The sequence below is a fragment of the Ascaphus truei genome, chromosome 1 (assembly GCF_040206685.1).
Source record: "Ascaphus truei isolate aAscTru1 chromosome 1, aAscTru1.hap1, whole genome shotgun sequence".
Classification (NCBI taxonomy): domain Eukaryota; kingdom Metazoa; phylum Chordata; class Amphibia; order Anura; family Ascaphidae; genus Ascaphus; species Ascaphus truei.
In genome coordinates this window covers 166529432-166554332 of record NC_134483.1, presented here as the reverse complement: position 1 = coordinate 166554332, position 24901 = coordinate 166529432, and the positions used below count along the sequence as shown (strand labels likewise).

The 24901-nt window shown below is 46.4% G+C and overlaps 1 long non-coding RNA gene across 1 annotated transcript; it reads right to left on the bottom strand.

Annotated features, from left to right (window-relative positions):
• Positions 1–1069: 1069 nt before the first annotated feature.
• On the bottom strand, positions 1070–2336 carry LOC142469873 (uncharacterized). Its single transcript, XR_012789113.1, has 3 exons — positions 2197–2336; positions 1931–2002; positions 1070–1538 (listed from the first exon to the last, which is right to left on the bottom strand). It is a non-coding gene; the product is annotated as an uncharacterized LOC142469873 (long non-coding RNA).
• Positions 2337–24901: the final 22565 nt, after the last annotated feature.

The following is a 24901-nucleotide window of genomic DNA, read 5'->3' as shown; positions in this document are numbered from 1 at the left end:
AGTTCCTCTCGCCCTATTGGCTCCCTGGTGTCACCTGGTCTGACTGAGGCTCATGGGACTTATAGTCCCCTGCTCTAGCCCTCCTCTCATTGGTCTGGGCTTCGCACGCTCCCGCAGCCACTCCCTGCGCCTGTGCGAGCTCCCTTCCAGCGCTGTCGCCTCTCGGACTTACTGCGCATGCGCGTCTACCAAAATGGCGGTGCCCTGAGCGCTCGGGCCACCTCAGAGCCTCTTGCAAATGGAGCACTCCCTGCACTCGCCAAAACCCTCCCTGACTCTCCCACCGCAGCGGAGGTAGGAGCAGATCTGGGGGACCTGTCTACACCTACTAAAGGCTATGTTATACAATATTATTGTACTCTTTCTCACTGCTTATTTCCTCCCAAGGCAAATCTCTTTTCAATCACAAACAAAAAAAGGGGCGCAAAGAGACCCAAAATGTGTGACTGTTAATAGGCAATAATAGTACACTGGTATTACGATACCATCCTCTGTCCGCCTCCAAATGGGTAGCGGGACCTCCTCAGTAAGAAAGAGCCTTTAAGCAAGAATGTCCAATGAAATAAAGCCTTGGGTGTTATTGAGGGGACACCCATGCCCTTCTTTCAAGCAAGCACCGCTCCCTCATAACAGCTTATAGTCTTCACAGATCTCTAAAGTCTAGAGGGCATTTGAGCACCGCGTCCTTGATGCGTACAATGTCAGACTGGAATTTAAGCTTTGAGAACCCCTGAGGAAGCCGCATAGACGGTGAAATGCATAGGGATTTTAGGACTAAGGTGCTTTCCGTAGCTAGCACTTCTGTATTTTCCCAGAGCTCAGATTCCAGTCTGACATTGTACGCAAGAGGGACCCGGTGTGCAAGATCCCTCTAGACGTTGGAATCTGTGAACACTATCAGCTATTCTGAGGTGCTTGCTTGAAAAAAAGGCATGGGTGTCCCGTCAATAACACCCAAGCCTTGATTCCATTGGACATTCTTGCTCAAGGGCTCTCTTTTACTGAGGAAGTCCCGCTCTCCATTTGGAGGAGGACGGCATCGTTATACCAGTGTACTATTATTGCCCATTAACATTCACACTCTTTACGCTCCTTTGTTTGTTTGTAGTATTTTATGATGCAGGCTTGGAACCTGTTCTTTGTGAGCAGCAATCCCCAATTTGGACTTTTATTGTAGATCACTTGTATTATTGTATTATTTGAGTTATTTGCGCTGTATGTGTCTATTTTTGTCAAATCTCTTTTCAATAGCTCAAAGTCCAGTCAATAACTAAAATAAGTTAAACTGTTGCAGAAAGGTAGATTGTCACAATCACAATACTTTGCCTGACCTACTGGATCACCGTACATTCAGGTTCCTATGCAGTGCTTCATTCTGAAGGCCACGGTTTATCAACCCACCAAGAGTGTTAGAACCCAGAAGGTCTCAAACTCAGATCAGCATTGTTCTAAAGGATGGACTTCTGATTGGATATCTTCTAACCAGTATACTGTAGGTTTATATTGGGACCGTTCTCTCCGAAGCCACAAGACTTGATCTAGGAAGAAAAAGATTTGTTGAAATAAGAATATTTATTGCTCAGTAGGCAAGATCAGGGTTTTCTGAGAATTACATGATGCCCTCAACCTAGCTGCCCAAACAGACACACACACACACACACACACACACACACACACACACACACACACACACACACACACACACACACACACACACACACACACACACACACACACACACACACACGACCTGAGCATCACAAATCTCCTTCTGCGTTCAGAATTCCTTTCAAGGCAGGAGAAATAGAAAAATATTAACAATGTACATATCAAGTCACTGGTTTTCTGTGAGTCAGATTTCTGGGTTCAGTCTCACTTGTTTTTTTTAGCATGGTTGGTGTCATATACTTTATTTTGTGTCAAACCTCACCGATTTTGGCCATTGCTAGCTGATATATCTGCGTAGAAGACGAGTGTAGAGGTACAACCAGAGAGACATAGACTGTGGAAATAAAAAGTGACTTTTTTATTTTGTTTAGGCCACATCTTCCAAAAACAACACAGCTTTAAGGCAGCACACAAATAAACACACAGCCTATCCCTTTGCAAGGACTAACTCACACTTCCCAGTCCCTATCTGCAGGGCTGGGAGGATAGGCCTCTTACCAGCCTTTGACCCAAAGTCCAAAGAGGTACCTGTTATCAGGGGCTCTGTACATGAGTCCGGGTCTGGGTTGGTGTCTGTGGGGTGCACCCTCTGGCGGGTTCCAGGGACCGCTGTGTCCTGGAATAGAGGGTCTGGTTCCTTGGGATCTTTCTGACAGCACATTCCTTCCGTGCTGTCAGAGAGATCCCTGTCCAGTTTGTGCAGCACACCTTTAACCCTGCTTGATGAGCCAGATGGATTGTCTCCAGCTGCTATTAACCAGCTCCTTGCTGGAATCATGAGCTATAGACAGGCTTTTGGTGTGCTACCTTTTTAAACCAGGGAAAGGCCCTGTCACAATCTGTAACAACATATTTGTAATGTCATGTGGCAGCTGCTGAAGAGAATGGGAGTGAAAATAACTTGAACCTCAACCACAGAGCTATCCTTTAGAGATGCAGTATTTGGTTCAGAGAGAAATGTTTTAACTTCCATCAGTGAAATATATAGCTAATTGCTGGCATCACAGGCAGCGTACTAATGAAACTATTATTATATGAGTATTTATATTGATGTAGTTCTGCCAGGGAACTCAGCTCTGTATGTGGGTAGAATAATATAGGCACATTCCAAAGACTTAGCAATCAACAGGGAGAGTGCACAGGACTGGTGCTCCGTTTCAAATCATGAACTAAAGATCTGTACAATAGCATTGCTTTATGCTAACACAGCAGTAGCTAACAGCACAAAGCAATGCACTGTTGTTGCTGAAACATTAGTTTGGTTTCTTCATCTTTGTTTCCATGATAATAGATTGTCGCAAATAAATTGACAATATAACATGTATTCATTATTTTCATAGCACAACAAATTATAGCTTGTTCCGCTATAATTGCATAGTGCATACAATATTTATTTATTGGATAAATATTTACTGCTGAGACTAATGATATCAGGGAAGATACCCAAGAGAGTCTTCACACGCAAAGTAAAGGTTATTCAGCAAGTATAGAAGCAAATGTCCTCTCTCCCATCTCTCTCTCTCTCTTCCTCTCTCCCTCTCTCCCCTACAGCATAAAATGATTTGTTTGAAAGCTTGATACATCGGCCCCCTCTTCTAGTAGCATTTTCTGAAACCAATTGCCATGGAGTGACTCACACAAAACAAGATAATACTGGCTACAGTGAATATTATTATGATTATGCGTATTTCACCTTACTGTCACATGTTATACAGTGGTTAAAGTGCAGACAAGGATTCAGAGTAGTGAACTTCACAAACTCGTGGATTATCAATCTTTGTCTTACGTAATCAGGAAGGGAGAAGACATCACTAAGTAGTATTCAATGCAACCAACGTGTGGAAAAACAACTAGAGAAAAATGACGACTGTGTTGAACATATAAATGGAGACAAAAAACGTGTGCCGTCTCCTCCGTCTCCAACAAGCATCTTAGCGTTCCCTCAACATCTATTTATAACTCGTATGTGCTGCCGTTTTCCTTGGCATTGTTCAAATATGGAAGAACTATTTATTGGGAGAACTTTCCACTCTTTTATTTACAGCAGCTATTCCAAAGTCTTTGCTACCTTGTCTGTGCATTGATATGATAATCTTTTTGTATTTATGTTTCATCAAGGTTAATTCCAAGGCGTTATTTATAACCCACAGTGCAGTGGCATTAAATGGAAAAGTTGGCAAGATGTTGGCGTGGTGAAAAATTCAATACTGATATTGCTGTTCATTATTGACACCAAAAAAAATTATTTACTAAAAGTTTAATGTTTGAATAAAGCAGCTATTGGATTTTGTTGCAGCGATAGTTGTGGGCAAATTTAATGCCCGGATCACTTGTTAGTATGCAAATGAGTATGCATTGCCTACTTAAATATGCAAAAGCATAATATTTAACTACAGTATCGCAAATAAGCATGCAAATGTATGCAGACGAAGAATTACCGGCTAATTACCTAATGATGTACTAGTCACTAAACTGGGCTAGCTGGTGATATCTGGCTACCACCAAAAAATATTACTACATTATAACCCAACACTGAGATGGCGTTAAGATGATCTTGCTTATGTATATAATGAGAATACTTTACATAATACCGCGCTCCTCCCTATAGAAGTTTGCTGCAGGTAAAAAAGATAGGCCTTAACATATAGAAAAACAAAAAGAACGATTCCTGCGCTCCTACCAATTAGGCTAAAATAAAATAATATTCTCATGAAAAAGGGTATTTTGTTAAACCCTTTGGCCAAAGCGTTTGTAAGCCTGCATGCCACGTCAAGGCAACCCGTTAATGCAGGTACCTACATAGCATTAACAGGTTGCCTTGACGTGGCATGCAGGCTTACAAACGCTTTGGCCAAAGGGTTTAACAAAATACCCTTTTTCATGAGAATATTATTTTATTTTAGCCTAATTGGTAGGAGCACAGGAATCGTTCTTTTTATGTATATAATGACCCGTACTAATTCACATATTATCTAATCCTCTACTAATTCCCATATTATAGTCTAAACAGAAGAAATATTTGGATTATCCTCCAATTAGCCAAATATCCAATCCCCTACATGCGGATGGGTTCTTCAGCAAGATAGAGGAGTCGTTTTGTACTATTCATCTCAGCAGCTGCACATAATCTGACTCTTGAGGCCCTGTTCAATAGGGTAAGAAGTGGATTAATGCACAGCTGCTAAAATTACATTCAGTTCAATGCTATTAAATGGAAGACACTGCATCAATAATTGCACATTAATCCACTTCTCACCACATTGTGAATAGGGGCCGTAGACTTCACCGCAGGCAGTTACTATAACTGACTTATGTGAGACAATGCCCAGACAAAATGAAAAGGGAGTGGTAAGGGAATTGTAAACCAAATAATTAGCTATTACAAGTTAGCACAATGTTGCTTATGTTTAGCTAAAAAAGAGTACACTGGCCAAATAGTATATAAAATATATAATATATTAAAAAAGTGCTCTGATTATGTCCCTTTGCTGGGTCACTCTGTCAGTCTATTGACTGCAAAGTGGTTTTCCGTGCGGTAGCATGAGATCGGCACCTGTCGAACTTTAAAGAACAAGACCCTATGTCTTACAATCAGGGTCGCCAACACATTTAACGGGCCCAGGACCAGAGTTTGCAGGTACTGTAGTACCCGCCTCCAGATGGTATTGTGGAGGGTGATAAGGGCGAGGTAGAGCACTGTGTGGAGCATGAGCGTGTACAGCCCTTTCCATGGCATGCCGTGGAAAATGCTGGGGACATGTCCTCCAACCTGCTGAGGTTGGGGACAAGATGAGCCTGAGGAGGTTGCCGTGGCTTTGGTCGCACGCAAAGACCCAGAGAGCTGGGGGTGACAGGTGGTCAGGGCTTTCTGGTCTGCAATACCCCCTCAATGAAGGTGCATGAGTCAGGGGAAATGGCTCTTTAAACTCCTGGATCAAACAGCGAGGGACACTGGCAGTAGACAGACCCACACAGGGTGTGAGCACCCCTGCCCCCTCGTGCTCGGCCAGAGACTCTTAAAGAACCCCCTCCCTATTAGTCCCTCCTTTCTGGAGTCAAATATCAATGGCTGGGTGCCATGTCTATAAAAGAGTCACATCCTGCGCATACCACAGAGAGCAACCAGCCATGGAGCAGGGTGTATCTTAACTGTGTACTTTACAAGTGGGTTATATCCTCCCCTTGCTGAAGACATTCATGCACTGTAACAGGGACTTATCACTGTTTCAGAGAAATTGCCTCTAAATCCAGCAGCGAGCTGGCTAATTGCACACAGGCAATCAACCAGACTCCACCTGGTTGATTAGGACTCTGAAAAAAAAAGCCTGATGTGAGTCAAAGGAGAGAGATTCCTTAGCTCTCATTTGGGCTGACAGAAGGAGATCAGGGAAGCCTGCACACAGGCACTGTCTTGAGCACAAAGGCTGTGCTGAGATCAAGACATCCAAACACCTATATTTCCCGGACACAGAGGACCCATGAACCTGCCAGAGACTGACATGGAGGGCCACCTGCTTAAGGTACCTCCTGAGACTTTGAGGGGATAGGCTGGTAATGGGAATATCCCTCCAGTCCTTAGGTGTGCAGCCACGTCTGATGTCCAGTATATCCAAAGTGAGTGTGTGTGACGCACAGCAACAGAGAACAGGTCTAGTGGCAATTGAAAACTGAATTTATTAAAGCTGCATCACACACTCACTTTGGATACACCTGTAGGACTACCAGCTGGGGTTCTAGCGAATACATAGAAAACAGCTGCAATAGCACCTCCCGAGGTCAGGAAGTAAAATACACCTCATACTGCCAAAATGGAGGACAAGATGTGGCATTACTGTAATGAACCCTACCTCACGGAAGCGTGGCTCTTCCGGTCCTATGAGGATACAGATAAGGATGAAGATATCTCTTATGGGGAACCAGAACCGAGTCACACCCACAAAACACCCCAAAATGGTGGCTGTGCCTAAACTCAGTACACACCGAACAACAGGTCTCTATGACCCCGAATATTCCTGCCAGCTAACGCAACTGCAAGAAAAGCCTGGTGGATACAGTGAAGCTGCTGAAGTTTCAAATAAAGACAGAGACCCCAGTATCCCTGATGGGATGGAGTCGTCCAAAACAATAAGGCAGAAAAAGAAAAAGAAAAGCGGTGCTTCACTTACCATGGAAGGAACAGACACGTCCTCAGATCTAGGGGAGAAAAAGGGGGTCAGAGCCTCTAGAATATGGAGGATTTGTCACACGGAAGACAGAATATCCAGAGGGCAATCAACACTGGCAATCAACCAGACTCCACCTAGCTGATTAGGACTCTGAGAAAAGCCTGGTGTGAGAAACAGGAGAGATTCCTTAGATCACATTTGGGCTGACAGAAAGAGAGCAGAGAAGTCTGCACATAGACATTATCTTGAGCACAAAGGCTGTGCTGAGATCAAGACGTCCAGACACCCAGAAACCTATATTTCCTGGATACAGAGGACCCAGGAACCTGCCAGAGATGCATATTTGGTTGAGAGTTTCCTGAGACCCTGAGAATCGGAGGGTGAAGACATCTAAAGGTAAGAAAAACATTGAATGTATGTCAATTTTATTTTTCAGGTATTTTGATTGTATATATTTTTGATTGCCCATTGTTTGCCAATGTATTTATCTATGTCCCTTTTGGGCTATAGATAAATACAGTGACAAGCAATGCATTTTTTGGCAAATTCTTGCTTTTATTTCTTTTATATGTATTTTTCTGTATTGCTTTATATAATTCTTGTGTTTCTTTGTTGATTGTTGTTTTAATTATTGTTTATTTTTGGTGTTGTGCTCTTTATTTCTGGTATTTTTTTGGTGTTTTGCTTTTTAAATTGTTGTTTATTTGTGGTGTGTTTCTTTTGATTTCATTTAATATTTTTGGTGGCTGTTAAATTTTTTATAAAATTGTATTTATATATTTCTTCCCTTTTATTTTATTTCTATACTGTATATTTGGGGATTATCAATTGTTGTTGCTCATCAGTTTACACATGGCTAAGTTAATTGGTATTATTTTTAGTTTAGTGTCCATACAGTGTTGCTATTTAGTGCTTGGTGGTTACACTGTATCTATTAATTGTAACTGTATTTGCTACGTTTGTATTTGTATTTGTTGTTCACTTGTTTCTTAGCTCCCATGTGATCCTGGAATATAGCAAACCCTCCTCCTTCCTATAGTGAAATAGTAGTGCAAGTTTCAATTAGTATTTGTCGTGTGCACTACAAGGCGCACCTTTAATGATATGGTCCTATCAGAGACCGGAAACAGCTATTTAAGGATCACCTGGGGACTTGGTCAGTTACTCTTTGACAAAGTTCCACGCAGGAACGAAACATATCAGAGTTGCGCTTACGATATGTGGACATCCATTTTTGTCTATTAAATTGGATTTTTCATTGACTGCTCTAGGATTTGTATTTTTTCACTCACCGGCTAGCAGTGCACAGCCTTCTCCGCATTCTTGTCTTCTACTCTACTTTGGCTGCAGCGCGCTTCCCCACGATTGGATCTACGGCTGCTCTACACCTGCTGGCATCATCGCTGTGAGTACTCACCCAATGACTGGGTTCAGAGACTATGTGTACCACCAGGGAAATGGGGGTTGCGGGCGAGTCGGGTTGGTAGTTGGTGGGTCCCTTGCCTTCCGGTGAGCGCTCCGGAGGCTCAGTTTCCCTGCTCCCGCCATATTCACCCACCCCCCCTCCATCATGTAGGTCCACACTGCTACATTAATCTCTGTAAGGATTGGACCTCAGTCCCGCCCCCATGACGTGTCCTGTGATGCGCTGGGTGACACCCCTCGCATGTGGGCTGCACGCAAGCGCTGCAGTACTCCTACCAGGACCGTATTTAGACTCCGTCCCTGCACCACGTCCTGTGACGCAACGGAGAACGTCACTGTTCCCACATCACATCGGCGCCGCAATACCAGGGGCACTCGAGGGGTTAATGCGGCCAATTACTCCACAGCTGTGATACACCCCACCCCTGCCTATCAGTACACAGCCTACCTATTATTATGCATGATTCACAGCCTGGAGGAGCCATCCCATTGGCTCCCTGCTCCTTATATTCTTAGCCAGCCCTGAGGCAAATTGGCTGAGCATAAACCCAGTGTTTATGTTTCGTGTGCTTGCCTCAAGCATCCTGATGTTGCTTTGCATTCTGCCTTGTTCTTTGATTACCTCGTACCCGGACCTCTGCTTTCTCTGACCCCTGACCTCGGCTTGTATTTGGACTCCCACCTTCTCTACTCCTGGACCCCGGTTACGCACAACGACTATCTACTTCTCCAATCCCAGACCACGGCGAGTATAACGACCATTCTGACCTCTCCTACCCTTACCCGGTTACATGACCTTCACTCTACACTCCGGATGCGGTTACGCAGTTGTAGGTCGGTGGATATCAGTATCCCCACCTCAGCCTTGCGGTCCCGTCCTCTTTGTGGTTAGGTCGTTACAGTCTCTGACTATTATTTTAGAAAGCAGCTTGACCGCGATCGTTTCTCTATGTAAGGAATCGGGGAACTCGCCCCCTGCGGCGTGTTCCCTCCTTACTGGCCGCATCTCAGTTCCCGCTCTCCTTACAGAGCATGCATGCACCCGCGGTTCCCCTACTCGTACCACGGAGCCCGGCCACCCCCGGTCACGCAATCTCTCTTGTGTGGCACGTATACGGGACGGCGTGCGCCGCCCTCTAGCTGCGAGTCAAGTTTCACGCCCCCTTGTGGCGTATTCTCTTCTGTCAAGATTCTCTGATGTCTCTCTGTGTGGCGGGCGCTACCCTCTAGCTGCGAGTCAAGATTCTCTGATGTCTCTCTGTGTGGCGGGCGCTACCCTCTAGCTGCGAGTCAAGATTCTCTGATGATTCTCTGTGTGGCAGGCGCCGCCCTCTAGCTGCGAGTCTAGCTTCCTATGCATCTCTGCCCCTTAGTCTGATGGATCGCTCGGAGTTCAATCCTGAAGAGGGGGGTACTGTTACGATGCGCGGAACACGCCCCCTGCGATGTGTTCCTTCCTTACCTGTATAACTTCTGATCGCCGCCCTCTAGCTGCGAGTCAAGATCCTGTGTCTTTAAGTATTCTGAAGCAAGCGTCACCATCTTACTTTCTGGCAAATCCCGCCCTCTTCCTCCTGACAGGAAGTAAACCTCATTCTGACTCACATTGCTATCAAGTCAGTTGCTACCTGCCTTGGTTCCTGCAAGTATTACCATCACATGCTGTTCCGGAAGACTGGGACAGTCACTCATTTACTACTGAGGTTAGTTTACCGTGCGGGTAGTGTATTACCTGCTGATTAGAGTTTACCTTGATGTGGTAGCTTTCACAGTGCTGTCGTGTGATGCAGGGCTTCTCTGGGGCTCCAGCAGCACAACGGCCTTCTGGACGGACGACTCGGAGCTGGAATGTTGTCGCAGGACACCGGTAGGAGAGAGTCTTATCTCCACAGGTCTCGCACAGCTGGGCACATCTTGCTCTGGAGATGGGGAGGAAACATCAACCAGGCTGTGATGTTGAGGCACCTCACCTTCTCTGGCAGCTGTCGGCATGGGGCTTGCCCGCTCCCACGCCACCAGAGAAGGCGCACCCAACACCCCCGGGATAGTCGACCTCCTGGTCATCAGGCACAGTTGGTTCTGGACCCATCAGGCATCTTGTTGTGGGAACATTGTTTAGGGCCCACGAGTGGCTCCCCGGCGTACAATTCAGGGTAGGCCGATCCATAGGGCAGGAGGACCTGGCTGTCAGCAGAGGCAGATATGGTTAGCACCGGACCACGAGGGCATCCGGGCACGATGGCTAAAGCACAAGGTTCCACGATATCCGCGGCTGTAGACATTGTAGGGGCCGCACTGGTTGATGGGGAGGACCTGTCGATAGGCATAAATAGGTCTGCTGGCAAAGGGCTGGCCGGCCGCAGGTAGAAAGTCCCGCAGTGCTGGCACCGCGCAATGAGGCTGGTATTGCCTCCAAGGAGCCCACAGTGTGAGCAGATGCATCGCAGATGTGTCTGGCCATTCACTCTGACCACCAAATAACCGCCAGGAAGATGGTAGTTGGCAAACTCCAGGTCATCCATATTTTTACTGGTAGCAATAATTGATGTAGTATACAGAGAATTGTATAGTTGCTCCTCTTGCTTGCTCAGCTCAGTGGAACTGAGGTGGGTGCAGCAAGTTGTTGGCTCCTCCCAGGTCAAGGACAAGCTCCGATTGGCTGGTTAGGTTTTTCTCCTCCCCTGGGTGGAATTTGGGGCAGGGCGGTGCTGAGTAGATTGTGACAGGGCTCCGGCTGAGCCAGTCACAGTGAGGGGCAGTGCCAGGACTTGGCGCCGAAAGGTTGCAACTGATTTTTGCAAAGAACTTGCATTTCTGCAACAAGCCCATGCGTTCCCGATTTTCTGGCGAGAGCACCATTTTGGAACTACAGTCCATGCAATAGACTCCATTATAGAGAACATAGCACAGCCCATAGAGATTAAGGTACACATGGTCCCTGGTAACGCCTCAGGGGCCTGTTCCTCACATTTTAGATTGCAGAACAGTCCATAATAAAGGTGCACAGGGTCCCCCAGCCTACAACTGAAAGGGGCGAGATGTGGGGTTCACACTCCCTGGATACATTTCCCACTGGTTGCGCCCTCATTAGCATAGTCCAGGTACCCAGAGTCCTTTGTTACACTGAAAGAGTTACACAGCAAGCTACCCCTAAATCTAGGTAACTTGGCCACCTTTGTAAGGCTTATTTGGACAAATGTACTTTAATATCTGGGGAAGAACTGGGAATGTGTAAATGTATTTCCATGCCTGTAAGAATGTATTTCAAAGTCTGTATTTGTTATTCCCTGTAACTGCAATCCCACAGTTTAGTGAATCAACATTGTTCCCTGTTAATTCAATTCCCAAGTTTATTTGATCTATGTTTATTTTATTTATTTATAAAATGTTTTACCAGGAAGTAATACATTGAGAGTTACCTCTCGTTTTCAAGTATGTCCTGGGCATAGTTAATATGACAAATAATACATGGTTACAAATATAGTTACATAAATGAACAGGGTATACATTATATACAATACATTGCATGCAAAGCTAGAGAAGATGTATATTATAGGCGTATGTAACAGTTACAGACCAGATTAAAATGTGAGACAGCCTTAGTTTTGAAAGAACTTAAACTGGTGGTGGATGTGAGAGTCTCCGGTAGGGTGTTGCAGTTTTGGGGTGCACGGTAAGAGAAGGAGGAGCGGCCGGATACTTTGTTGAGCCTATGTGTAAGCACTGTGATGTGTTTTGGGAGTCAGCCCTGAAAAGTGTTAATAGGATTAAGTGAATAATCAGGGATGGGGATGGGTTCTTAGCATGCCCTCTGGCTGCTGTGGCACTAACTTAATGTGTGCTCTGAATGTCGAGTAGCCCCCTCCATGCAATGGATAGCCACAGAGGGCTATATAAGGGGTGCTGCTGATCAGAGAATCAGATCTACCTTCAGATAGCATCTGAGAGCAAGAGAGGCTAACAGAGAGTGAAACAGACACTCTGCGAAGGAGTGTGAAGATTCCCTCAGAGGACTATCTGAGAGACAGAGAGACTGAGTCATTCTGTGAATGAATTTGATGTTGACTGTGACCAGTTGGAGATGTATCTCAGAGGGGCTGTTGTGTGATCAGCCCTTCTGAGATCCTGGACGAGAAGCGGACAGGACAAGCCTTCTTGAAGCAGGCCCCTGCACCTAGCGAGGCTAGAGTCTACTCCCCAGGCCCCCAGTTGGTATTGTATCGTGTTTTGTACATCTTTGTTTTGTCTGCAGGCTTGCCAGAATAAACCCCCTTTTATTCAACAACTTTGTCCTGTCTGGTGCTACTGATCTTGGTGGTTTCGGTGTAAAAGTACTGGTCTCCCGTGAAACGCCCCAACATCTGGTCGGTATATGAATGAAGGGTAAACGCTCCCTGAAAACATACCCTCAAAGTGCGCCCCAACTTGCACAGTGCATCGTGCACAGGTACACAGGGTCTCCAGCCTGCAACTGAAAGGGCACGTCCCTGTCTTGAATACGATGAAGGGTATCCACGCTCCCTGGTAACATGCCCTCAGGTATGTCCCAACAAAGTTCTTTCCTTGGCATGGGTCTAGGACAGCGGTGCGCAAACTCCCTGCTCTGCTCCTCCATCGCGCCCCCCCCCCTCACCTCTAATGTTGCGTCAAATGACGCTGCAGGGTCATGTGCCGTCACGTGACCCGTGGCATCATATGACGTCACGTCTCCATGGCAACGGGTATCATTTGATGCCGCGTTGTCATAGAGACTTGTGACTGGAGCCAGGTAAGTTTACAGAGCCCCCCCGAGTCAGTCTCTGGCAGGTTCCTGGGTCCTCCATGTCCAGGAAATATAGGTCTCCTGGTGTCTTGATCTCAGCACAACCTTTGTGCTCAAGACAGTGTCTGTGTGCAGGCTTCTCTGCTCTCCTTCTGTCAGCCCAAATGTGAGTTAAGAAATCTCTCTCTTGTGTCTCGGATGAGGCTTTTTACAGAGCTCTCATTAGTCCAGGTGGAGACTAGTTAATTGAGTGGCTGCAATTAACTATCTCTCTGCTGAATTCTCAGAGCTCTGTGGCTGCTTTATTTAAACAGGGATCCCTGTTACAGTTCCGAAAAAAGTGAGCAATGCTTGTTCTAAACCAGGTTGATCTACCCTCAGTATGCTTCAGCCCATATTTACTAAGCAGTGTTATTCCATATGACAAAAAACACAAAAAAACAGCGCAAACTGCATAGTGAAGTATATCAAATATTATTGATCCATAAAAAAGGTAAGTATTAAGCGTACAGTACATTAGGTAGATAGAACAAGCGCATTGAGTGCTAAAAGCACAATGAGTTACCACTCAGCAACAGGCGTTAGGCAGCTCTAGATCTCGCAGCAACGAAGATTCATGAGGTCATCAGCACGTCCTCGGTACACGATCCTGCAGAGATCGATTCAATCCGGTGGGGTTGTCTCTCAGTTCCCTGATGAAGTAGCGAGAGCTACGAAACGCGTAGGATTAGTTGATTTTATTATACTATTTTAATTTTTGCTATTGGTGCTATACTGGTATACTGCCTGGTGGCTTATCGAACTGCTGGTGCTGTGACCTCCTATCCCCATTGATTGGGTGTATTGGGACTCTGGTACATACTGGACTCATTGAATGATCAACGTGTACCACGAGGACACTAACGTATGTCGCCATGACATCATCTTGACGCGACCCGGAAGTCCGCCGGGAACACATTTGCCGACACCGCTGGGAGGAATACACCTCCGAAAGAGACAGCCCCACCGGATTGAATCGATCTCTGCAGGATCGTGTACCGAGGACGTGCTGATGACCTCATGAATCTTCGTTGCTGCGAGATCCAGAGCTGCCTAATGTCTGTTGCTGAGTGGTAACTCATTGTGCTTTTAGCACTCAATGCGCTTGTTCTATCTACCTAATGTACGCTTAATACTTACCTTTTTTATGGATCAATAATATTTGATATACTTCACTATGCAGTTTGCGCTGTTTTTTTTTGTGTTTTTTGTCTGTAGTGCTGTTGGAGTGCTGAGCCATCCTGACCATTTAACAGCTGCAGCTGCCACTGTATTTACAGAGTTTGTATGTATTTACACCCTAAGAATTAAGGGTTGTAATTATCCTTTCACTATTAACACTATATCACTCAAAATGGGTTTTGGTGAGGCGCATGCGCGATGGACACGGGGAAGGTTGCTTAAGATACTAGCTCCGTGCCGCGCTCATAGAATTACACAATAAAAACACCCGAAAACCGGCGAAATTGTCCCCAAACCCGAAGGCATCTCCCCCAATCAGTCAAGGATGGCTCCGAAAAAGCCAGGCTCCCTTAAAAAGCCTAAATCAGCCGATGTCAGGGCTTACTTCGGAGGCGCTAGCTCGAGCGGGGGTATGGAAGAAATGGCGCCGGTCTCAAACCCTGATACGGACACCGAGGCAGAAGGAGAAGAAGACAGCCGAGGGAACCAGGGATTACTGCCTGTTAGGAGGTGCGATTTTGAAAGACTTTATAACGACCTGAAGTCACTCCTGCAGGCAGAGATCAAGGAGGTGAAAAGAGACGTAGTAAAATTAGGCTCAAGGACAGATGATCTAGAAAAGAAAATGGATCAGACAATTAAAGTGGTCAAAAAAACTGATAAAAAAACAGGGGACTTGCAGAGACAAATTGACGAGCTGAGAGAGAGACAGGAGGATGCAGAGAACCGCGACAGGCGGAACAACCTCCGCATTCGGGGGGTCATGGAAGAGATAGGGGACTGCATGGATTACATAACAAAATGGCTGGAGACCCTTCTCCCTGACTACAGTAAAGAAGCCCTGGCTCTGGATCGCTGTCACAGAGCCCTCCGCTCGAGACTGGTACCAAATGAGCAGCCACGCGACATCATCATTAGGCTGCACTTCTTTACCACTAAGGAGGCCATATTACGGCAAACACGGCCGCTACCGACAGTGGAGTATGAGGGCAACAAGATGCTCATCTTCCAGGATCTCTCCCCGGCGACGCTGCTCAGACGCCGCAACTTGCTCCCTATAACGAAAGTCCTACGAGACCGCAATGTGAGGTATAGGTGGACCTTCCCGTTCGGATTGATGGTGGCTAGGAACGGGAGGGCCATCACGATGAAGGAGCCCACGGAGGGTCCCGAGTTTCTCTATAAGCTGGGCCTAGGGGAGGCACCCGCGCAGGCCATGGAGGAAGCCGAGGAGCTCGAGCCAGAATGGAGCGGGGGAAACGGCTCGCCCAAAGCTAAGGGGAAGAGGCGCTGAGAAGCCAGTGTTACTGACACATTTCGGCGCACGGTTGCGCTAGGGAATTGTTGCGCCGTTTAGTGCGCGGTTCGAGTTTGAACTTATTGCCTGCACGCTCAAATTTCTGATTGCCACTTGCCAACCGCCACAAGATACCCCCTAAATAAATGACGGTTGATGGAGACCGTGGCGATGACAAACCACAGGATTGTTCATAAAAAGATCCCCGGTCACAATGTGGTGAATCCCTTAGCAAGATTCGGAATCCTGAAGCAACCCTGTAAAAGAAAAGAGGAGACCAAGGCTTACCTTCAGTCTGTGGAAGATGGCGGCAATCGGGCAGGGAGGAGCGGCCCAGCGTGAGGCGCAGATGCCGGAAACATCCCAACGGCGGGAAGAGAGCGCGCGCTCCCTCCTCGTGGAAGAACACAGCTCAAAATGGCGGCCGCCGGAAGAAGGAATCCGGAAGTCGTCAGCAGTCGGGGACGCATCAGTCGACCCCATCTTGGAGGGGGCAGCAGGATCGGAAGAGCCAGGCGCATACGTCATCGTTAGGCGCCACAAAGCGCCGGTGGTGGCCGGAGGTCCTCTGCTGCAACTCCGGAACATACACCGGGAGTCGGACAGCTGCGAGGACAGGCCGCGTTAGTTAGTTAAGGGGGGGGGGAATTAATTAATTCTTGGCACAGGCACGAGGGGCCATCGGCGGAGGACCAAAACGCGGATAAAGAGCTAGGAAGCGATGGGGGCAAGAAGGGATTACGGGGGTTGTGACCACCAGACGGGCCAAAGACATAGAAAGGGATAAGCTTAAGAGGGTGGTGCGAGTTCCTGACAGGTGGCCGGAGCAAGTTAGGTACAGCAGGAGGGAGAGTGATGTATTAGAAAGTAGGGGGAAGTAGCGGAGGAAGGTGATAGGTGGCGGAGAGGGGAAGAGGCGAGGAAGATAGGAGGGGAAATTGGATGGAAGGTGACAGAGGGATAAAGTAAGTGGATAGAGGGGAGACAGATGTGGAGTAAATAAGTGGGTAAGAGAAGTGAGAGGGTAAAAGACAGGTAGAGGTACAGAGGATGGAGGAGGTAGGTAGGAGATTGGGTTATAAAAGGAGTACTGACAGAAAGCTAGAGAAAGTGGACGAACATAGTAGAAGAAAGAAAAGATACGACCCCCAAGGAGTAGAAAGTAGCGAGAAGCAGGTAGCACACAGCGGTTGGGAGCCCCCACTGACGGTAATCAATAGTAAGGGCAGGTGGCAGGAGACGTCGAAGCAATAGATGAGGGGCGGAGAGTCAGGCAGTCATAAATCTGAGTTAGAGGTTTCAGAGTGTTTTGTTAAGGCAGGAGGAAAGCAGAGCGCAGACACGGGGTGGGTACAGAGGGGACTACCTCGGGGTCGGCATGTGTCTCGACTGGGCCGGGGGAGGGGGGGGGCCCCCTAACTCGGGCAAAGTCCCTTGGATATGGGGTAAGGGGTGCAGTGGAGTACCCGTGAGAGCCCCCAGACCAAGGGCATTGGACTTGGCTATAGGACTGGGGTGTCCTAGGGCTGATGACACAGTGTTTTTTGTTTATATGTATTCATGTTTCTCCTTTTTTGTCTCCCTTCGTGTCCTTCCCTCTCGTATCACCCTACCCCTACCCGCCCCACCACACTGGAGGTGCAAGAGCAAAAGGCGGCGGCAGTGCGTGAGAAGACAAAGGCGAGATCCCCAACTTCCTGGCGGTAACAGAATGGCTCAGCAGGACTCCGTGAGAAGCAGGTTCATTTTAATACACTATGAGTATTGAGGTCAGGTGCATTTCACATAATGTTAAAGGCCTGAATAGCCCAGCGAAGCGCAAACTAGCCCTAAGAGATTATAAAAGACACAAGGCCGATTTTCTATTCCTCCAGGAGACTCATTTCTCCAGAGACAGCTACCCAAAATTCATAGACAAAAACTTCCGAACGGTACACTTAGCGTCCGCACAGGTAAAAAAGAGGGGGGTGGCCATAGCGATTCACAACAGAATAGCCTTCACATTGGAAAAAAAAGTAGCTGATAGAGAAGGTAGATATCTTATCTTAGTGGGTTCGCTCCAAGGGAAACCTCTTACACTGGCATCCATATACGCACCTTGCGAGATATCTGAGGACTTTTTCGCCCTTTTCTTCCGAAAACTACATAGAGAGGCCAAGGGAATGCTGATCGTAGCGGGAGACCTTAACAGGACGATAAACCCCAAACTGGACCGGTGCACGGAGTCGGGGTTGCCACCAAAGCCAGACATCCAACAAATCACTCAGGGCCTACGGGACTGCCAATTGGTGGATGTCTGGCGGGAGCAACACCCACAGAGTAGAGATTATACATTCTTTTCCCATCCCCATAACCGTTACAGCCGGCTGGACTACTTCCTGGTATCCAATAGACTGGTCCCAGTGGTCTCCCATTCGGGTATACACGATATTTCGTGGTCAGACCACGCACCCATCGAGCTGCGGTGCACACTAAATTCACTAGACAGGCCAGGAGCAAACTGGAGATTAAACGAACTACTGCTGAAAATCCCAAATACCCAAAAGGAAGTTGGAGAGAGGATAGCGGAATTTTTTTCAGACAATCTAGGTAGTGTGTCTTCACACACCACACTATGGGAGGCCCATAAGGCCACCCTTAGGGGAACGCTCATGAATCTAGCAGCTAGACGAAAGAAGGAGCAAGATAGCCAGATAAAACTCTTACAGGAGAAACTGGCAGCCCAAACAGAGGAGCACAAGAGAGATAAAAGTGAGGGCTCCTTAAAAGCTCTTTCGGACACTAAACAGCAGTTGAATGTCGTACTAACCTCCCAGGCGGAAAAGGAAATGAGCTGGTCTAAGCGCAGGTACTTTGAGAAGGCGAACAAGCCGGACACCCTATTAGCTAATCGACTCCGTCACAAAATTCCTAATTATCACATACAAGCCATCCGCACACAAGGGGGAGACCTTACCTCGAATCCTAAGCGGATCGTGGCGGAATTTAAACGCTACTACGAGGCGCTCTACGATGGAGGGAAGGTCATACATAATCAAAAAACGAGGGACAATCTCAGGGACTTTTTAAGGGAAGCAAAATTACCAACATTGACCCGGGAGGAAAGGGAAGCGTTACAGACGGACTTCTCTTTAGAAGAGTTGACGACAGTTGTAAAGTCACTTAAGCCGGCCAAGGCGCCCGGCCCTGATGGCTTCTCTAATCTGTACTATAAAAAATACCTAAAAACTCTAGCCCCACACCTATTAAGAATGTTTAATTCGGTCATGCAGGGGGCCTCGTTCCCAGCGCAGATGCTTCAGGCGTCCATCTCCCTGATCCATAAACCTGGCAAGGACCCGGCAGACTGTAAGAGCTACCGGCCCATCTCGTTGATAAACACAGATCTCAAAATTTTCTCCAAATTGTTAGCCAATCGAGTGGGTATCGTCCTTCCCAGGTTGATTCATCCAGATCAGGTGGGGTTCATCGGAGGAAGGCAGGCGGCAGACAATACCAGGCGGATCATTGACCTGATTGATCTGGCACAAAAACAAAACACCCCGTCAATGGTATTGAGTCTGGATGCCGAAAAGGCCTTCGATAGGATTGATTGGCCCTATCTGAGAGGAGCGCTTGAGGCGTTTGGCTTTGGAGGACGTCTCCTGGGGGCCATCATGGCACTGTACGAGGGGCCAGCGGCAAGGGTACGGCACCAGGGGTACCCCTCGGAGCAGTTCCCAATAAAGAGCGGAACGCGTCAGGGCTGCCCGCTGTCTCCCTTGCTGTTCGCCTTGTGCGTAGAACCCCTGGCGGCACATATAAGAAACAACCCGGATATTACGGGAATATCTGTAAAGGAGCAATCACACAAAGTGGCGCTCTACGCGGATGATGTGATCCTGACATTATCAAATCCCCTTACCTCCCTGCCCAATGTCTTCTCAATTCTGGGGACCTTCAAACAAATCTCAGGGTTCAAAATTAATCAGGCCAAATCTGAAGCCCTCAATATTAATCTATCAAAGCCGGTGGAAAAATTAATTGGACTAAATTTCAACTTCAAATGGCAACCCTCTATGCTTAAATATCTAGGGGTATATATCACTAAAGAGTACAAAGCTTTGTATAAAGCAAACTATCCCAGGTTGTTCCGGACTTTGCGAGAGGATCTCGGGCGGTGGGCGGAGTATAGCATCTCGTGGATAGGTCGCATTCATAGCATAAAAATGAATCTCCTCCCACGGGTGCTGTACCTTTTCCAGGCCCTACCGATCCCCCTAGTCAAAGACGACATCCTTGCGTTACAGTCCCTAATAACAAAGTTTATCTGGGATAAGAAAAGCCCACGAATTAAAAAAGAAATCTTGAGGAGGCCGACCTTGAGAGGAGGGTTGGGGGTGCCATGCTTGTTCGCCTATCACGAGGCAGCCCAGCTGAGCCAGATTGTGCAATGGCATTTAGACCCAAGTCTCCGGAGGTGGGTGGAACTTGAAAAGGCGTGCTGCGCACCAATCGAAATTCACAGTCTAATTTGGCTGGCCAAAAGGAATAGGTCCGCCATACGTACACCTCTGCAGGCAGTAGCCAGCTCCTTGAAAACATGGGAGGCGACCAAATTTAAATGCTTTCTTACATCCCCGAATTCCCTGATGACCCCGATTTGGGGGAACCCAGATTTTGCTCCTGGACTGGATAGCTCTAATTTCTCAAACTGGATTCGAGCAGGGTATCTCCGTTTAAAAGATCTGGAGAGTAGGCAACACATTAAGACATTTGATCACATAAAAGAAGAAAAAGCAATCCCTAATGCTGAATTATTCAGGTACCTCCAGATCAGAGCTTTCAACAATGAAGCTCCAATTCGGCCACGGAGAACAAATTTTGAGCAGCTCTGTGCAAGAGCCACAGACACGAGGGGACTAACCTCTAGAATGTACCGGGAGGTGGTCTGTCCGGAGCCGGATGACCGACCCAGACTTAGTTACATGAGACAGTGGGAAACGGACCTAGGGGAGACATTAGAAGACGAGGACTGGGATAGGATCCTGCAGGCAGCAGCCAAAAGCTCTATCTGTACCACGTTAAAGGAGAACGCCTATAAAGTCCTGATGCGGTGGTACTACACTCCCACTAAATTATCTAAATTTGTCAAAGGCTACTCTCCGCTCTGCCCCAAACAGTGCGGAGACAGAGCGGACCTATGCCATATGCTGTGGTCTTGCACAAGGGTGGCGCCGATTTGGGCAGAAATTAGAGACTGGCTTCAACGTTTACTGGAGGTGGAGATCCCCCTGGACCCATGGCTGTTCCTACTGGGCAGACGGGTCGAGGGACTATCTAACGCCTCGCATAAGCTAATTACACATTTGGCAACAGCCACCAGATGCGAGATTGCAGCATTATGGAAGCAACCAATACTCCCAACCATCCCAAGATTAGAAATAGAATTTGGTTTGTTTGCCGGATGGAACAGTTAACAAGTCTGGTTAATGACACCGGCCAAAATTATCTAAAAGTCTGGTCGCCCTGGCTGGCACAGACGGACATCCCGGGTATAGATAGTGCCACAATATTGCAATGATAGCTGAGAAAGGCGTTCTCCGGTAACGAAAGGGATCCATGACAAGAGAGAGACAGTAGAACAGGGGACGAGGGCGTGAAAGCGCCAGTCAACGGCCATAGCAGGAAACAGGGAAGAATCACATAGATCCACAGAGCGCTGGGCAGAGAGGCCACACATATAAACCCGTGGAACTCCAGAGGAGCAGCACAATCACCAGGAGAACGGGGAGATTGGAAGCCCGAAATCTCTCGCCGCCTCTATGAGAGAGCCTTTATCGCACCCTCCTCCCCCTCCCACCCCCCCCCCCCTACCTAGCCTACCCCGTAACCAGACCCCCTTGTTTGTCCTGTGAGTCTAGTACGTCTAGTTTTTGGTCGATTGTTAAAAATCAAAAATGGGTGATATTTTTGATGCTAACGGGAAGTGATAACATGTATGTTTGAATGCACCCAATAAAATCAAAGTTAAAAAAAAAAAAAAATGGGTTTTGGTTAAATGGTTTATTAGTTGCGCACTATATTTCTTTATTTTTTATTCCATATGACACCTGGTGGTAGAAGACACTTTATGGCACATTCACTTGAATGACCCATAAAAGGTCTTCTGGTACAGGAGTGTTTTATCTTAGCAACACTTAGTAAATATATATCCCTTCATGCCCAGAGAACCCTAAATCAGAAGGAAAAATACCGTTCTGATTATATTTCATCATACTTCAAGTACAGCTAGCGTAGAAATACATGAAAACAGCTATTAAATAATGCTAATAAACAGAAGCATTTATCTAATAAACAATATACAGTAACAGGCACTTTGATGTTTTAGAGCCGATATATTTTACTGTGTAACCACCAAGAAATACAAGTCACACAGGTGCTGACAGATGCAGACTTCTCCAGCAAATTAGGGCGTGTAGGCATAATACCAGACAGAATACACAGCCTCAGGTTACCTATCTGTTGACGAGAATAACGTTGGCATTCTCTGAGGCAATAGTACATCAATAAACCTGATTTACTGAATGTTAAGAAACCATGAAAGATCACAATTCTCTTTTATAACCAATTGGAAACTGAACACTGCATAACTTTCAAATGTCAATCACAGATCAAACATTATTCCCAGCCCCAAGTATTTCTGGTTATGAGTCTTCCTTTTGGGCGTCGATTAATGCACATATATTTGCAGGATGTGTATAGGATTTAACACGCAGCAGAAATATATGGACTCCTTATTGAAATCTAAAAGGTTAAATATACACCAATATAGGGCATAGATAAATATAATGAATATTATTTAAAATGTGGATAAATATAATATACAAAAATAATTGTATTTCTGTTTATTACGTAACCAGCTATATTATTTGGCATTTACCTTACTTAAAAAAAAAAAAAAATGCAAATCCCCTTTATTAATTTGGTGGCTCTTCTCTGTACTCTCTCTTGTTCCATAATGTCTTTTCTTAGGATTGGTGCCCAAAATTGTACTCCATATTCAAGGTGTAGTTTTACTAATGCTTTGTAATGGGGCATAATTATGTTTACTTCCCTTCCATCCGTTGCCCGTTTTATGCAAGATAAGATCTTGTTTGCCTTTGCAGCTAGTGCATGACTTTGGACTTTGGGCTTCTGCGCGTGCGGCGACCATGGCCCATGGTACTGGTCCCAGGAGGTGGTAGACAGACCAGAGTAGCACACCGCCTAGCTGCACTGGTAAACCAGTGCTTCAGCGCAAGAGTCCTGAGCGGGCTGGGGAATCCTCCGTTTCAACACAGGAACCAGGACACGGCCTCTCTAGATTAGGGAAAGAGTAGGCCCCAGGAACCAGGAAGCTGAAGATACACAGGGAAACCTCCGCTTCAGTGCAGGAAAACAGGAGGCTGAAGACGCAGGGGAAACCTCCGCTTCAGTGCAGGAAACCAGGAGCAGACCGCTGCGTGAATATAGCAGCCGGTCACAGGAAACAAGGAGCTGAAGTAACAAGGAGAGTACTCAGCTTCAGCACAGGAAACAGGAATTGACCGCTGCATGAGACTAGCAGCCGGTCACAGGAACCAGGGAGCTGAAGACAACAAGGAGAGTACTCCGCTTCAGCACAACACACTAGCAGCCGGTCTCAGGAACCAAGGCGACAGACAAGACAAATCCTTCTCCATCAAGGGTTCCCCCAATTTATCCCCATTTAATTTGTAATTCGCCTTTTTATTCTTGCATTCCAAATGCATAACCTTACATTTATGTTAATTTATGTTAATTAATCAATGAAACATTAAAACCTTTGCTTCCTGAGATTCTTACCTACACACACACACACACACACACACACACACACACACACACACACACACACACACACACACACACACACACACACACACACACACACACACACACACACACACACACACACACACACACACACACACCTAGATTAATCCACTATGACCAGGTAGGTTTTGAGAGCGAACGCCAGGCATCAGATAACACAAGGAAACTTATTAATGTGATAGATCAGATACATAAATCTAAGACCAAAGCAAAGCTGTTGAGACTGGATGCGCAGAAGGCGTTTGATAGGATAAAATGGTATTTTCTAGATAAGACATTGGAGGCATTTGGATTTTGTTTTTTGTTTTTTAAAGGCGTCCAGGCCCTCTATCAGATGCCAACAGCCACTCGGAAGATTCCGAGGGGGTAGAGGTATCTGATAACATTTAAGAATGGGACTAGACAAGGGTGCCCCCTTTCTCTTCTTCTTTTTGCCTTGACAATCGAACACCTTGCGGCTACAATCAGAGGTTCCCCAAATATACAAGGGATTAATATAAAAGATGTGTTACAAATTATAACTTTTTGTGGGTGATATTATCCTTACTATATCTAACCCATTGACATCTCTCTCAAATTTACAATCCGTTCTCCGGAAGTTTGGGGAATTATCTGGGAATAAAGTTAATGGGGCGAAATCGGAAGCGCTAAATTTAACGTTAACTGAAAAGGAGGTCAAGGTTCTTAACCGACATTTTGACTATATGTGGAAAAAGACCCATCTGAAGTATTTGCGGATATACCTTACTAGGGACTACAACTTATTATATAAATATAACTATCCCAAACTCTTTTCTAAGATTAGTAAGGATCTACAGGTCAAGAATTCTCACTATATCTCCTGGATTGGGTGTATAACTGCTGTTAAAATGAATATCCTCCCAAGATTTCTAGATTACTTCCAAACATTATCAATATCTGTCCCACATACAAATATAAAAGAAATCCAAAATCGAATTATAAAATTTATTTGGAAACATAAACAACAAAGAATAGCCAGGTCAATTATGTTGGAGTCTAAAGAAGGTGGGGGTCTAGCAGTTCCAAATATTCTAAAATACTATGTAGCCTCTCATTTGAAACAAATGGTTTACTGGCCCCGGGAGGGACCTCTGCTTGGGTGGATCTGGAAAGCTCACTTAAATACCCGGTTGGCCTGCCTACTTTGTTATGGTTGAGCTCCAGGACTGTGCTTGGGAGATAGCCTGAGCCGGCGGTAATCTGGTTTACTCTGAAAATTTGGCAGTTGGCAAGAAAGAAATATAAGGTCATGTCAACTCCACCTAGACTTACGCCCGTGTTCGGTAATCCAGGGTTTTTTGATGATCTTCCAGGATCTTAGAAACCTGGAGACATAGAGGGATTATAAAGACGGGAGATTTATTAGAAAAAGATAAGTTGATGTTGTTTGAGGGATTGATGAGAAAATACGGTTTACCTTGGACGGAAGTGTTTAAATATATGCAGGTCCGCCGGGTGTGCGCCGGG